General features: G+C 38.0%; 1 pseudogene; it reads left to right on the top strand.

Annotated features, from left to right (window-relative positions):
• The window catches only part of LOC149184592 (chaperone protein ClpB1-like), a 98,818-nt pseudogene extending 90,036 nt beyond the window's left edge, over positions 1-8,782 (top strand).
• The last annotated feature ends 8,036 nt before the right edge of the window (positions 8,783-16,818 follow it).

Here is a 16,818-nt window from a genome sequence, read left to right as displayed (position 1 = left end):
AAGCACATTGATGTGAGATATCATTTTTTGAGACATGTGATCGATGGTGGAAAAGTAGCTCTTAAAAAGGTCCACACACGAGAAAATTGTGCAGACATATTCACAAAGCCAGTTACAGTAGAGAAGTTGCGGTGGTGTTTAGCTTCTCTTGGCTTGCTGGAGAGATGATGAATGGGAAAATTGTTGTCAAGGTGGAGTTTGTTAGTTTGACAACGAATTTGGGTAAATGTAGTTAAACAGTTTTGTAACGAGTAATTTAGTTATGTAACGGTAGTTATTCACATGAATATATCGAATGCTCATGTAGAGAAAAATTCATTCTTGAATAAAGCAGATACAAATTCAGTTTCATATTTCTTGGTCTTCTCCCATTTTTCTTGCTATTCTTTCTACAATCTCTGCTATTATTTCTACATTGACGATGAACCACACTAGTTGGTTCGAAACGCGTCGACAAAGGTCTTTCTATATGTGATTTACGCCGAAATTCTTCTTATAAATATTTTTATTTAGTGATATATTTTTTAATTATTAATCTTCAATGTACAGCATTTACATCTTACATCATTTGGCTATGGGCCTTTCATCATATCCTCATATATACATTGTAAATCTAAGGATCAGAAACTGAAGTGCGGCAATTCCCTAATCGTTCAGGGTGCAGTTTATGTATAACTGAGTGTTTGACTTGTGAAGAAGGTTTAACATATTCTGCGTTTAACTCTCAAGAGATCAAGAACTCCTTTGGGGATTTGTGAAACTGATTTGCAATGCATTTGTCTGAACAGGGCGGTATCTTCCAGATAAAGCAATTGATCTGGTAGATGAGGCATGTGCAAGTGTAAGAGTGCAGCTGGATAGTCAACCTGAAGAAATTGACACCCTTGAAAGGAAAAGGAGTCAACTAGGAGTTGAGTTGCATGCTCTTGAAAAGGAGAAAGATAAAGCCAGTCAAGCTTGTTTGGTTAAGGTCGGTACTTGGATATAATTTGGCAACTTTCTCGGCTGTCTTGCTGATCAGTCTGTAGGCATTTTGATTATGATGGGAATGCTCTGATATATAGATGTGTATTGAAATTTGTGTGTATGTAGGGGTGTTCAATGTTGCTTGATAGAGTGAAAATTGTTGGTCGGTAAAAACCTTTCGTCTCATATTCTGTAAGAAAACTCAATTTTCTTTCTCTTTTGATTCTGACAGGTTCACAAGAACCTTGATGATTTGAGAGATAGGTTGCAACTGTTGAAAATGAAATACCAAAAAGCAAAAGAGAGCGCAAAAGAAATCTGGTCACTGAAGCAGAAACGTAAGGAATTGTTGTCAGCTCTGCAAAAAGCAGATCGTAGGATGGATTTAGCACGAGTTGCTGATATTCGATATGGGTCCCTTAAAGAATTAGAGATTGCAATTACTAAACATGAAGCTGTGATGAGAGAAAATTTCATGTTAACAGAATCTGTGGGACCTGAGCAGATTGCAGTGTTGGAATATTAATTTCAACCGCGCGGTGGTTTTTGAAAACAACCCCGGTCTCCCCGCACCGCCATTCACCAAAGGTGGTTTCCGTAGCAGGGGTGCCGACACAATCAGGGCGCGCCACGCGTCCCATGTACGGGCGCTGAAATAGCTTTCCCCGGACGCTAAAGTCCGTTTGTTTTTCCCGAGGTTGGTGTGCGAACCTCGTTGGATCAGCCAAGTGATCAGGGCGCCCAATCTCAGTCGTCGATTTCCCGAAGGTGCATGGGCCCACGTCAAATCACATTTTTGCATGCGGTAATGGTTTTTGGTTTGACCGCCGGATGGAAGAATTTATGGAATTTAATGCTGTTCGTAGTTTTTTGGTGGAGGCCTTTTTAATATGGCTATGGGCATATATTATTATATATGTTTTTTTATATACGTTGTAGAGTAAAGGCTACGTGCTGTAGTTTTTATTTTTTTTGTATGTTTTATATATAAAAACGATGCAGTAAAAAAAAGGGGCTGACGTGAATTAGTTTTTATGGGTATGGTGCCTGCGCACGGTGGTGTGCGTGATTTTTTGTGTGTTGTTCACGAAGAACATGGTATTGTGCCAGTGCGAGAGGTTCATAAAGAACAGAGGTGCAATGTAATGGAGTGGTGGCTGCGTAGTGTTGTGTGGGTTAGTTTTAAACGCACAGCAGTGCGAGAGCTCATGGAATTGTATTGAACGCACAGCAGTGCGGTAAAGAGAGAATAGGCAAAAGTGTGGTGTGCTGCACGGGAGTAATTGCTCAGAGAACAAAGAGCAATGTTGTGCCTGCGCACGGTGGCGGTGGTGAATTTTTGTTGTAATGAACGCACAGCAGTGCGGTAAAAACTGAACAGAGGCGTATGTAATTTTGTGGTAAATGTTAAACGCACAGCAGTGCGAGATATCAGGAGCAGGGGATGTAATTTTTTTTACCCCCATTGTAAAACAGAAGTTGTTGTAATGCCCACAGCAGTGGAAGACCAGAAATGAGGAGACAGAGTTTCTCCAGTGAATCCCTCTCTGCGCAGAGGATGAAGTGTGTAACAGTTTTTTTTAAAAGCAATAGAAAATGTTTTTTGTAACTGTGTAATGGACTGTTATTAGCAAATTTGTTTAAAAAGGCTTCCCTGTGCAAAGATCCTGGAACAGTGAAAACAGAGCATTGGCTTTGTGGTGTCTGTGTGTTTGGTTTTGGTATTTTTTCCCACCTAAAAATACCCAACAGTGGTATCAGAGCTAGTCCAGGCTCTTTGAAGACTCAAAGAAACTGAAGGAAGGTGTGGTTGCAGCAGTCAAACTTCTCCAGCAGTGTGAAGACTCAGCCAAAAGAGTTAAGGTATTTTTCAAAGCTTTCCTTTGTGTTACTGTTAAAAGAACAGTCAGTGATTTAAAAGAAAAAAAAAACAGTCAAGTATTTAAAGCCTAGATAAGAATGGCAAGGTCAAAGAAGAAAGCCTCCAAGCCTGCTAAAAATGTGTCTCCCTCCTCTACTAAACTAGAAGGCAATCCATTAGAATACATTCTATTTGAAACCCCAAAGTTTGATGGAAACTTTGATGTATGGGAAATAAAGATGAGGGCTTTCTTAGAGTTTGAGGGGATTGAAATCTGGGAGTCAGTGATTGATGACAGCAAGATGGATAAAGAATCCATGGAATATGATGCACAAGCAGCAAAGACTATCTTGGATGGACTGCCTGATTCTGTGAAGAAGAATCTAGGAAAATATACATCAGCAAAGGATATATGGGATAGACTGCATGACCTTCATGCAAAGGGAGCACTGACCATGACAATGAGTCAAGAAGAACCCATCATGGAAGCTGAAAATGAAAAGCTTGACCTCATCAAACTTCAAGTAAAAGAAAGAGATGAAGAGCTTGCCAAGCTTAAGAAGGAGCTTGATCAATGCAAGAGGAAACATCATGAAGAAGTCATATCCATGACAAATCAGCTGAATAGTGCAAAGAAGCAGGCAGATGCCTTGACAAGTCAACTTGAACAAAGGCACAAGAGAATGAAAAAACTTGTAGAAGAGATTGGACAGTACAAGGTAGAGGTCTCCTCCCTTAAGTCCGAACTGCAAGAAGCCAAGAAGCAGGCACAAGAAGCTGAAAAGAAAATGAAGAGCAGTCAAGCAAAAGATGAAGAAATCTCCAAAATGAAGACAGATATTATCTCCTTCAAAATAGTAGCAGCTGAAGCTACTCGTAGCAAGGAAGAAACTTAGGGACAACTAGCAAAGAAAAATAATGAATGTGAAAAGTTAGAAGAAGAGATTGTCCTCCTCAGGAAGAAGGTTGAAGGGATGAACAAGATCATGAAGAGCTCTCAAGCTTTGGATGACATGCTCAGCTATCACAGATCTCCATCTGATAAATCAGGACTTGGGTATGTAGGTGAACCCTCAAACAAGGATGAGGATGCTTTAAGCAAAGGAGATGTGAAGAAGCCAGAAAGAGATGGTGATGCTCCTAGTTCCAGCAAAGGCAAGGAGAAAAATGAAGGCTGCAATAGAAGAAATCCTGCTCCAAGAAGAAAACCAGCTCCAAGAAGAAATGTAGCTGATGGCAAAAAGGCAAGAGGCAATGGTGATCATCAAAGGATCTCAAAGCAGCAAGGGTTCAGAAGTGCATCAAGAAAACCTCCATCTCCCAGGTACCAAAGTTCATTTTATGGTTATTGTTATGCTTGCTCAAACTTTGGTCATATGGCAAAAGATTGTAGAACATTTCATAGAGATAGATGTTGTAGTCTCCGACAATCTCCAAGAAACAATTTTAGAAGAAATCATGAAATGTCATTCATGAAAAATGTTGAATGTTTCAAGTGTCATAACATTGGGCATATGGCACGTGAGTGTAACTTAACATGGGATCTTACACAAGCTAGACCCATGCAAAAAAAGAAAGTTACACAAGTATGGAGAAGGAAGGAAAGGCAATCTGAAAACCTCTTGAACTCCCCAGTGGATCTAAATTTGTTTTGAGAAGAGTCTGCCAAAAGAAGACAAGCACACATTAAAGGGGAGCTTGTAATTTTTACTTGCTGAACTGTATTAACAGTCATTTGTTGATGGAGGATGTATTGCAGCGCAACAGTTGCAAATGAAATCTTTGTTAATCCCTCTGAAAGGTAATATGCAGCAGTGATGAAATCAGCAATGTTTTTGCTTTGTTTTTATACAATATGCACAGAAATGCATAAAGAAGAAAAGATGGCAGCGCTGAAATGTAAAGAGCAGCAGCGAGATAAGAGAAAAATGCAAAGCATGGAAACCCTCATAGCAGTGGGAAGACAAAATACAAGACAGCAGTTTGGAAATTTTTTTTGGAGCACATGCATTGAAATGCATAGCAATGGAAGGTAGTTTCCTTCTATGTAATGTGAGAGAACATACTCACAGCAGAGTGAGTATAATACATAGCAGATGGAAATGTTTTGTATTGGGAATGAAAATGCAAAGCAGTGATAAGAAAATGAGAAGAAGGCAAAACGCAGCAGAGCATAAATGCCCAGTGGCTGAGAATTCAATGAAATTTTTCACACAGCAGTGAAAAATGTAATATTTCTTTTTGTATGCAATGCAACATGCACAGAGATGCATAAAGAAAAACAGGGACAGCAGATTTTTAATGCACATGGGTGAATGAGAATGTGTGTGGCAGCAGCAAATCGAAAGGAATTGCACAGCAGTGCATTATGAAAATAAAATGAATGAAGCTGAAGATTGTGTAAAGCAAGGGTGCATAAGAAAAGGCAGCAGCCCGTGTTAATTTTTTTTGTGGAGAATGAAGTGCCAAGTGTATGTGCACACAACAGTGCAAATTGCAGCAGCAACACAACAGCAAGTGTATGGACAGCAGCAGCTTGAAGAAAAGTTTTCCCATCGTGAAGAAGGAGAAGCACACAGCAATGCAAACAAGAAAGATGCAGTAGCATTAAAGTTTTGTTGAAGAAATGAAAGGTAATGGACAACAACAGATGTAAAAGAAATTTTTTCTTTACAGCAGTAAATGTAAGTATAGTGAATGTGTTGTTTATTGAATTGAAATGCAACATATGCAACAGCAGTGAGTGTAAGAAATGTTTACACACAGCAGTGTAAATTTGTAAGTTGGGACAGTGTAATTGTTCCAGAAAAGACAGAGTATTTTGTCTTTGAAAAGTGCACAAGCAGTGCAAGTGAACACACAGCAGTGTGGAGTATACACAACAGTGCAATGAATGTTTTGTTTTGGAGCTGCATTTGAAGCAGTCATTTGGTGAAACCCTCTATTAAAGAGGAAAGTGCTTTTCAGCACATTGTCATGGTAAATCCCTCTATCAAGAGGATGATGCTTTTCAGCATAGTCATTGGTGAATCCCTCTGTTGAGAGGAAGATACTCTTTAGCATAGTTTGGTAAATCCCTCTGTCATGAGGAAGGTGCTCTTAAGCACAGTTTCAGGTGAATCCCTCTATTAAGAGGAAGACAATTTTGATTGTTTGTGAACTGCATCAGAAGCAGTTGGTGAATCCCTCTATGTGAGGATGATATTTTTGTAACAGCAGTGTTGAGGAATCCGTCTATGTGAGGAAGTGCTTGGGTATGTCTGAATGCCCAACAGTTGAAATTAAAGGGGAGTGTTGGAATATTAATTTCAACCGCGCGGCGGTTTTTGAAAACAACCCCGGTCTCCCCGCACCGCCATTCACCAAAGGTGGTTTCCGTAGCAGGGGTGTCGACACAATCAGGGCGCGCCATGCGTCTCATGTACGGGCGCCGAAACAGCTTTCCCCGGACGCTAAAGTCCGTTTGTTTTTCCCGAGGTTGGTGTGCGAACCTCGTTGGATCAGCCAAGTGATCAGGGCGCCCAATCTCAGCCGTCGATTTCCCGAAGGTGCACGGGCCCACGTCAAATCACATTTTTGCGTGCGGTAATGGTTTTTGGTTTGACCGCCGGATGGAAGAATTTATGGAATTTAATGCTGTTCGTAGTTTTTTGGTGGAGGCCTTTTTAATATGGTTATGGGCATATATTATTATATATGTTTTTTATATACGTTGTAGAGTAAAGGCTACGTGCTGTAGTTTTTATTTTTTTTGTATGTTTTATATATAAAAATGCTGTGTTGAGCCCACAAGTATATGTAGTAAAAAAAAGGGGGCCGACGTGAATTAGTTTTTATGGGTATGGTGCCTGCGCACGGTGGAGTGTGTGATTTTTTTTTGTGTGTTGTTCACGAAGAACATGGTATTGTGCCAGTGCGAGAGGTTCATAAAGAACAGAGGTGCAATGTAATGGAGTGGTGGCTGCGTAGTGTTGTGTGGGTTAGTTTTAAACGCACAGCAGTGCGAGAGCTCATGGAATTGTATTGAACGCACAGCAGTGCGGTAAAGACAGAATAGGCAAAAGTGTGGTGTGCTGCACGGGAGTAATTGCTCAGAGAACAAAGAGCAATGTTGTGCCTGCCCACGGTGGCGGTGGTGAATTTTTGTTGTATAGAATGCACAGCAGTGCGGTAAAACCTGAACAGAGGCGTAGGTAATTTTGTGGTAAATGTTAAACGCACAGCAGTGCGAGATATAAGGAGCAGGGGATGTAATTTTCTTTACCCCCATTGTAAAACAGAAGTTGTTGTAATGCCCACAGCAGTGGAAGACCATAAATGAGGAGACAAAGTTTCTCCAGTGAATCCCTCTCTGCGCAGAGGATGAAGTTTGTAACAGTTTTTTTTAAAAGCAATAGAAAATGTTTTTTGTAACTGTGTAATGGACTGTTATTAGCAAATTTGTTTAAAAAGGCTTCCCTGTGCAAAGATCCTGGAACAGTGAAAACAGAGCATTGGCTCTGTGGTGTCTGTGTGTTTGGTTTTGGTATTTTTTCCCACCTAAAAATACCCAACATGCAGAGGTACATTAAACGTTGATTTTAAGTCTCTAAACATGCCTTCCATTGAATATGATTGACAGAATTTATTTATACCAGCAAGGATAGCTATAGTGGGTGATGTTTTGGATAAATAACCATAGGATGCATGCAGGTTGTGAGTAGCTGGACTGGTATCCCCGTTACAAGAATTGGTCAGAATGAAAAGGAGCGACTGACAGGTCTGGCGGGCAGGTTGCATGAAAGAGTTGTTGGACAAGATGAGGCAGTTCAGGCAGTTGCCAAAGCTGTGATAAGATCACGAGCTGGACTTGGAAGACCTCAACAACCAACTGGATCTTTCCTCTTCTTGGGGCCCACTGGAGTTGGAAAAACAGAACTTGCAAAGGCTCTTGCAGCTCAATTGTTTGATGATGAAAAACAGCTCGTCCGGATTGATATGTCTGAATATATGGAGCAACACTCAGTTTCAAGGCTCATAGGTGCTCCCCCCTGGGTATGTGAAAAGTTAAATGTTGTCAATGGAAATTGTTTGACAGCATGACACTTATTTAATTTTTCTTAATAAATTTGCTGTTGCACAGACCTAAAATGGTTAGATGTGTCTGATTTTGAAATGACAGTTATGTTGGTTATCAAGAAGGGGGGCAACTAACAGAAGCAGTAAGGAGACGGCCCTGTAGTATTGTTCTTTTTGATGAAGTTGAAAAGGCACATAATTCAATCCTCAACACTTTGCTTCAAATACTCGATGATGGTAGACTCACAGATGGACAAGGTCGCACAGTTAGCTTCTCAAACACAGTCATTATCATGACATCCAACCTTGGAGCCGAGTTCTTGCTTGCTGCAATGCCTGACAACATAAAAATAAAAGCTGCCAGAGACAACGTTATGCAAGAAGTAGGTGCTTTCATTTTTCTGGACTGTGTGTGCATCTTTGTCATATAATTATCATGTAGTCGGCTGCGGTGCTCTGACATGCCTTTTTTTAAATGTTGTTGCAGGTTAGAAGACATTTCAGACCGGAGCTGTTAAACAGAATTGATGAGATAGTGGTATTTAATTTTCTCTTTCATGATCAACTCAAAAAAGTTGTTAGACTACAGATGAAAGATGTAGAAATTCGTCTTGCAGAGAGAGTTATCGCATTAAAAGTTACAGATGCAGCTTTGGATTTTATTCTTCTGAAAGGCCATGATCCTGTAAGTAAAGCAATCACTTTGTTTTGTTTTGCTTTCTTATTCAGAGTCTGTCCTGCAAGGGATGTGTCCCCGAAACTAGTAATCATGCCCCTGCGTTTCCTTGTCCTGGAGACGCTTCTCCCTTTCCCAGGGGATATGGCCCACTCCAGGGAAACATATCTCCACATCCCAGGCGATGCGCCCCTTATCTTGGTTGTGGTAAGGTGTCCTGATGAAATTCGATGTACCTCCTCTTGAAACACTTTACAATCGTGATTTATATGTTCTAATCTGATTCCTAGTATTTCCTTTTTAAGGTCTGATCTGTGTACTTGATGCACAATTATCTGATTCTAAGGTCTGACTTGCATTTTCCATGCTCAGTCATCTCTGTGTAAATCTGTGTAGGAAGTTAATCTAGTCCACATTAGAAATTTAAGCATACTTTAACTCTTCTCAGTTTTTGTCTTTTTCTGGTCAATTTTAGCTGAAATCTTGCAGGCATATGTTGGAATCATAAGTTTGAGTTGTGGAATTTGCATCATCTTAATGATCCAAAGGTTTTTCAGGGCACTGAATCTATTTATACATTCAAAAATACATTTTAGACAGCAAAAAAACATGATCTCAACAAATTTATATCCTCAATCCAATGAAAAAACCAAAACATAGAGTGGTTAGACCGCGCAGATATTTAAGAGACAAACTATTCAGTTTACAACTTCAGTTTTTCAGATTTTCAGCTTCATCAATTTTCACTATCAGTTCAAATTACTTTTCAGTTTACAACTTCAGTTTCTCAGATTTTCAGCTTCATTAATTTTCACTCTCAGTTCATTTTCAGTTTCGATGCCTTTTCATTTAAATGTTTACATGATGTTTTTCATTCCAATTTTCACATTATTAGTGTATGAATGCTACTGATATAAATTTATTTATTTTATAAATATAAAATTTTATACGTGAACTGTTTTGTTGTTCCCTCAAAATCCATATTAAGAAGTGTTGTCTGTTATCTTCACACTTTAACCAGGAAATATTTCACGCCATTTGCACTCAAACGGTAGATTTGACGATCTTCTTAATCTGCATAAAATTCATTTTAAATTATATAGAGCAGCGTGCCTTTACCTGTTTAGAATTACCAAATTACCATTCAAATCACCATGCAGTTTTACCAGGCTCTACATCTAGATCATTGCATTCACCTTCGGCTCTCATACGGGTTGTTAATAAAAGACAGCAGAAAAATGAAAGTGAAAAATAAAATATTTAACTCACACAGTGCACAAGATTTTACTGAAAAAATTTAGCTCAGACTCTGGACACAAGATTTACGTGGAAAACCCTATTTGGAGAAAATCAGGGGGAAAGGGTTTAGTGGATTTCTATTAAAACATATTGCATTTTAGTTGTTTCACTTCCTTTTTACTTACTCCCTTATTAAAAAGGATTTCATTACAATAACATGAGCCCAATATCATGGGACAATACTATGGGTTGTGAATAGCATGGGTGCTAACAACTTTGACTTTGATTTGGTTTCATGCCTAACAATCTCTTACTTGAGACCAAATAAACTGTTGATTGAATTTTTTTTATATTTTTTTCTCTTCTTGCTACTAACCTTTTCCCAAGATGTGGCAAAGTCTTCATTAACATATCAGCTGGATTTTCTGTAGTATGTATTTTCTCCAATTGTAGCATACCATCATTCAACACTTCATGAATCCAATGGTATCGAATGTCAATGACTCTGTCTTAGAATGATTTGCTGAGTTTTTTGCTAAATGAATAGTACTTTGACTATCACAATGCAACACATATTTATCTCGTTTTATTCCCAACTCTCCTCAAAATCATTGCATCCACAACATTTCCTTGCAAGCTTCTGTGGCAGCTATGTATTCTGTCTTTGTTGCAGAGAAGGCTACTACTTTTTGAAATTTAGACATCCAAGATACTGTTGCACCTACAAAAGTATATAAATAACTAGTGGTGGACTTTCTAGTATCCGCATCTCCAACCATGTTTGCATCTTCAAGAACAACATTGTTATTACCAAAACATAAACAATAATTACTACTACCCTTGAGATATCTCAGAATCCACTTTATTGCTTGCCAATGTTGTTTGTTTAGATTTGCAAGAAACCTGCTCACTACTCCCACTGAATGACAATATGTGAATGGGTACATACCATGGCATACACCGAGCTATCAACTACTGAAGCATAAGGGATTTTACTCATTTCCTCCCGTGCAACATGTCTGCCTAAACATTAGGTCTTACAACTTTCCTAGGGAAATGCCCTATACCAAAATCCTTAAGGTGTTCATACATCGAGCTATCAACTACTGAAGCATAAGGGATTTTACTCATTTCCTCTTGTGCAACATGTCTGCCTAAACATTAGGTCTTACAACTTTCCTAGAGAAATGCCTTGGACCAAAATCCTTAAAGTGTTCAGACATCACACACCAACTCCTTCAATAAACATCAACACCATTTACTCCATTTCAGTTTTTTTCATCCATATTACCACTCTCTCGGATTCTCTCCTTCATTAAACATCAACACCATTTACTTCATTTCCGTTTTTTCCATCATATGACGATAACCACTTTCGGTTTCTTTATCTAGTTCGATCCATACCCTTGGCCTAGCCCTTTTTCGCTACTTGCCTCGCTATTAATCACTTCCATATTGTATTCATTACCATTCCCTGCATCCTGGTATTCTTTGTTATCCATTAACATTTTTGTACCGGGCTCACTGACCTTGGCAGAACCCCCAATCGGGTGCCTTTTGTCACTGACTGGACCGGTAATTTTCAAGCCTCCTGTAGCATCCCCATCGATGATCATATTCTTGACTGATGCTCCGGCTGCGACTTCTTCTACAACCTCCAGGACTACGGCTTCAGGTTCTTCGCCCATGATTTGATCCATTTCCAGACTTCTTGCAACCATTGCAAGATAAGGGAACCCAAACAAATTTAATATATTGCAGGCGTCAGGGAGGTTACCCAGTCTTATCGGCCTTGACTGCTCCATTGTACTGGTAGCCACCCATAACACTTTCCTCCCGTGTAATTTTTCTTTCAGTGTCTATAATTTTACACTCAGAGCAGTGCCCTCATTACGTGGCATATTCCGTAGCCCCTATCGAGGAAGCGAGCTACTCCTGGAACATGCTTTGTGTATCTTGCTCTTCAACACCACTTCGTAGAGGACGTACTGCCACAACGAGTCGCGTTCCTCTTTGCTTCGCACGCACAGGCACACCAGGTTCGTTGCAATTCATCTTCACGTTGTTGTCCTCGCACGTCTACAAAACCATTTCCCCGCTGGCCGTTTTGCTTCCTCCGCTCTAGCCTCTATGTATTCATCGATAATCTCGTCGGCCAGCACGTCGAAATCTCTGCGCAATTTCTTCATTCGCCTTCTAATGCCTTGCAGCCCTCGGCCCCTTGTCCTCCAATCGGGCTCACATGCATTGTTTTAGGTCCTTTAACGAGACCTTTGGTAGCCGCTGAGTATCAGAATACGTGACAGATCACTCTTTTGGCCGCCATCACCTCTTGTCAAGTCGACTAGCCCGGAAGCGCTTCACTTCTCTGCAGGCCGGTTTGCCACATCGTCCAGGGCTTTCCTCAGCCGCCCTTTATTTTTTTTAGTTTTACAATATTTTCTTACACTGAACCTCAGACCGTAGACCTGACATGACTTTCTACACTTTTTTTGTTGTTTTATCAAGGCCATCCTAGCTCTTCGCGGTAACTCCCGGCTAATATTCACGAGGCTCACATCTTTATACCACTTTGGCTCGGCAAGCAATAAAAACTATGCTATAAGGTAGTGGATGTCTTAACAGTACTGACAGGACTTCCCTTCTTTGTATGCAGCGTGACCATCACCATCCCATGCAATATGGGGATCACCATCATGGGGCTCCTCGTGAGGCTTAGTGCATGGTAATATACATTGTATGGTCACCTCATGCCGGGTGAAGAATTTCTGGCAGCTTCTGACGACCGTAGGAACGAGCCCCGACTAAGTACGAATGGACCATTAAATTAAATATTCGATGTGATGCTCATTTTGAACTTTGCAAACCCGCCCAAAGCATAGAAATTTGAATTTCAAATGAATTGGCAAGAGCTAACCAGCCATACATTGGGTATTAAATGCCCTTATGTAGGCTGGCCAGCTATGTATGCCATGTATGTCATGGGGGCGCTGCGTTTATCTCCGGCGGGCACCTTTATCGCCTTTCCGGCAGCCGGTGCGGGACCCACCAATGACATAGCCATCTGATGCAAGTACCAGTTCCCGCCGCACCCATTTCAAATTTTGTTTACCGCCCCCGCAACTCTAATGTTCATGGCAAATGAAACAGGGGATCAAGCTGAAAGTTGATCAATCCCTGTGCCTGTGACCTAACATGGAAATCTGACCATACCCTTACACTGCACTTCTTTAATATTTGATTGTTAGCAAAGGAAAATGAGCTCTCGCGCCCGCTAAAGCCAAACATGGCAAAAGCCCCGCTGCCTCGAAAGCCAGCAAAAGCACCAACGCCTCATTTTCCCCTGCCACTGCCAAGGTCTGCGGTGGGTTGTTGGTCATCTTGGTTGGATACGTCGGAGGTTTTATGTTATAGGCAACCTAGCACCGTTATTTGTCGGGAGGAGTTGATCCGATGGAGGGAGATCTATGTTTTACATCATTATTTCATTTGAGCCGAATAATTGTTGTTTATGTTCCTGTTCTTTGGTTAGTTGTGGACTGTTCTTCTTTATGGATTATAATTTCATGAAATACCTCGATACTAACCGTGAATTGTTTTGGAGCGTCTACATTTAGAGATCTTCGGTTCTGGGGCAGATGGAGTGCTTTTCAAATGAACTTTTATTCATTTTAATAAAATTAGCTTCCAATTAAATGATTTATTCATTTTCTCTTCCGTCACCATCCTTGAAGGAGACGGATCTGGCGTCAACACCATCAAACAGGTTGACTTCACTCTAGACACTGTTATTCTCATTAACCTCATTATCTTTTCTTATTCATCTAAGGAATTTTAGCAGCGCTCTAGTTCTGCATTAATAGTTGAATAGCCAGAGAAAACTTTCTAAAGGATGTTATGAGAAGTTTGATCCGACACAGGACAGTTGTGATTGTGTCTGCCCATGTTGTGAAAAGCCTTTGAAAATCTTGGAGACATGTAGTTTTTATAATTGTAAATGGAAGTACATGGGTATGGTGCAGCAGATAAGTGCAAGTGAATCTGAACCTCCTAAAAGATATATCAAGAGAAATGGCAAGAGAAACGGCAGTGGCCTGGGAAACTCAAGAAATGGTTTTTTTTTTAATGTACCGGAGACCTAACAAATTGGAGGTTCCTTGAGTTCAAGGTCAAGAAAATCCGAAGAAGGAGCTCATTGATCGCTAAATTGATTTGGTTGCTTTGCACCAACTCAATGTTGCTTCTGATTACTGCTCTTTTGGTAGTTATGTACATGAAAATGACTTTACATTGTATAGGATGTGCAAGGGTTTTGCAGGAATGTTTAATGTTTTGTTGCTTTTTAGAGCGATACGAATATTTGAAGGAAATGCCCTTGGTTTTGGATGATCCAAGAAGTTAAAACTCCATGTTTGATAGGAAGTCTTCTGCTTATTAAATCTGAGAATTTTGGATAGCCTTGCCTTCTTGGACAGATTTTGCAATTTCACAATTTTTTTCACAATTTTTTCCGGTAATAGTTTTGTTAATATAATCTCGTTATATTTTATAAGATTCTTATTTTGACTCTCAGTGAAGATGTTTTAATGAATAAAATATTAGTGGTTCATTTGCTTCAAATAAGCCGCATTTGGTTTACATTGGGCTATTTTTTGCCTTTCTCTTTAGAAATATTTTTTTACTTGTTCTTTTCCCTGGAATTAGTCGTTTTTTAATTCCATTTGAATTTGAAGTTAATATTTGTGATTAGGTTTTCTCTTTTTCAGATTATATAATTAAGATTTGGTTATTTTTTAAGTGGTAATAGTTTTTAATATTTTTCCATTATAGTCTAATGTTTGGAATTGGTGAAGAATATGGGGAAGTTATAGTTATAAGATAGTATTCAAACTAAGCCATTTATAATCATGTTTAAATATGAAAATAAAAATAAAATAATATCTAAAATAAAATAGAAAAAAATATTTATAAATATAACATTATACATAATTAATATTGATAAATTATTGATTTTGTTATATTAATGTATAAAGTTTAAATGGATTTGATATGGAAGAATATATGTTGTGTTTTTAAAAGATGATAAGTTTGAATTTATTAACTTATTTTTTTAAATATTAACCTCCAAATAATTACATAAAGAATATATATATATATATATATAGATATATATATATATATGAGAGATTTAAGTATATTTTAATTTGTTATATCATCTCGCATTATAATTATTTTTCAATTTTTAGAATTGAAATATTAATGTGAAGTAAAAACCATTGTTATTCATATACACATACTTTTATAATGTTTATTTAATATATGTTGGACTTTCAATATTGTTATTCATATCAACACAGTTTTTTAATATTTATTTAATATAAGTTGAACATTTAACTCTAATCAAGTATAATGTGTTATTTAATTAAATTTGGTTTTTAAAATATTTCATTTTTGGACATTAATTTTTTTAATAAATATATAATATTTAAATTTTTTTTATTATTTTTAATATATAAAATATAGATTAGAAAGTGATAATGTATAATATTAAATATTTATCGTATAAAAATGTTTTATGTTCAAAATGTAATGTCAAGAATATAAATTCAACATAGATATAGGTTAGAAAATTAGATAAAGTATAGTATTAAAACATTTATTTTATTAAGGAATTTTATGATATAAATGGAATCTTGTAAATACAAATTCCAGTATGAGATAAAAATAAATAAAGTTTGCTAAATCATGGTAAAATTACATTATAGTTCTAAATATTTCCCATGTTTGTTTCAAGGAAGATTTTGGGTGCATTTTTCACTTGGGGAATATAAGCTTAAATTTGGCAATATGTTTATTATAGATGATAATAAACTTAAGGAATTGACTTGTTGGTGGAGGCAATTATGGAAACTATGTTGTCCATCTAAAGCAAGCTTATTTCAATGGTGCATTTTGGAAAAAAGAAGATGCTTGGTTGGGCCTAGTTGGTGTGTTCTTTGTAAAAATGGTGAGGATACCGTGGAACATATTTGTCTTTTTGGCCCCTTTTCTTTGAGTGTGAAACTCAGTAAGAAATTATCTAGGTATTCACACAAATTGGTAAGGAGTGGAACCAAGTTGATTGTAATGTTTCGAAATGGCTAGCTATCCAATTGTTAGTTCATTTTAGTCATGGTCTATTGTGCCATGTAAATATTTTGGTGTTGTTCATGTCTAAACGAATTACACCCTCGGCATTGTTGTTGTGACTATGCAGATATAGTTGGTCATGATCCAATTCTATTGAAGATTCTAAAAATTCAGGCAATTTCTTTAAACAGAGGAAAAATATAATTGCAGAGAAAATAAAATCACTTATAGCAACACAATATATCCAGTAAATGCTCCAAAGGAATAGCATTCTATTACTATTGTTTCTTTCGAGTGTTTCTACATGATTTATTCTCCTTACATTTAGCCATTAAAAGCGGTTTGATGGATAAAAACTGACGATTGGTTTTTATACCAAATTTTATGTAAATTATAAGTAAATGAATAATATGAAAAGTAATTGTTATTTTATACTAAGTTGTCATGCATCAATTATCAACATAATCCCCCTTGATGTTGAGAAAACTCATTTCCGTATATGCGCAATTTCTGTATATGGAATCTGTGCATATACGGAAGATATGCGCATGTCTTCCGTATATGCCCAGTTTCTAAAATGAACTAACAATTGGATAGCTAGCCATTTCGAAACATTACAATCAACTTGGTTCCACTCCTTACCAATTTGTGTGAATACCTAGATAATTTCTTACTGAGTTTCACACTCAAAGAAAAGGGGCCAAAAAGACAAATATGTTCCACGGTATCCTCACCATTTTTACAAAGAACACACCAACTAGGCCCAACCAAGCATCTTCTTTTTTCCAAAATGCACCATTGAAATAAGCTTGCTTTAGATGGACAACATAGTTTCCATAATTGCCTCCACCAACAAGTCAATTCCTTAAGTTTATTATCATCTATAATA

The sequence above is a fragment of the Pinus tabuliformis genome, chromosome 3_2 (assembly GCF_031772625.1).
Source record: "Pinus tabuliformis cultivar Carrire ecotype Pingquan chromosome 3_2, CPIR1, whole genome shotgun sequence".
NCBI classification, from domain to species: Eukaryota; Viridiplantae; Streptophyta; class Pinopsida; order Pinales; family Pinaceae; genus Pinus; species Pinus tabuliformis.
This window is presented reverse-complemented; position numbering and strand designations above follow the sequence as displayed.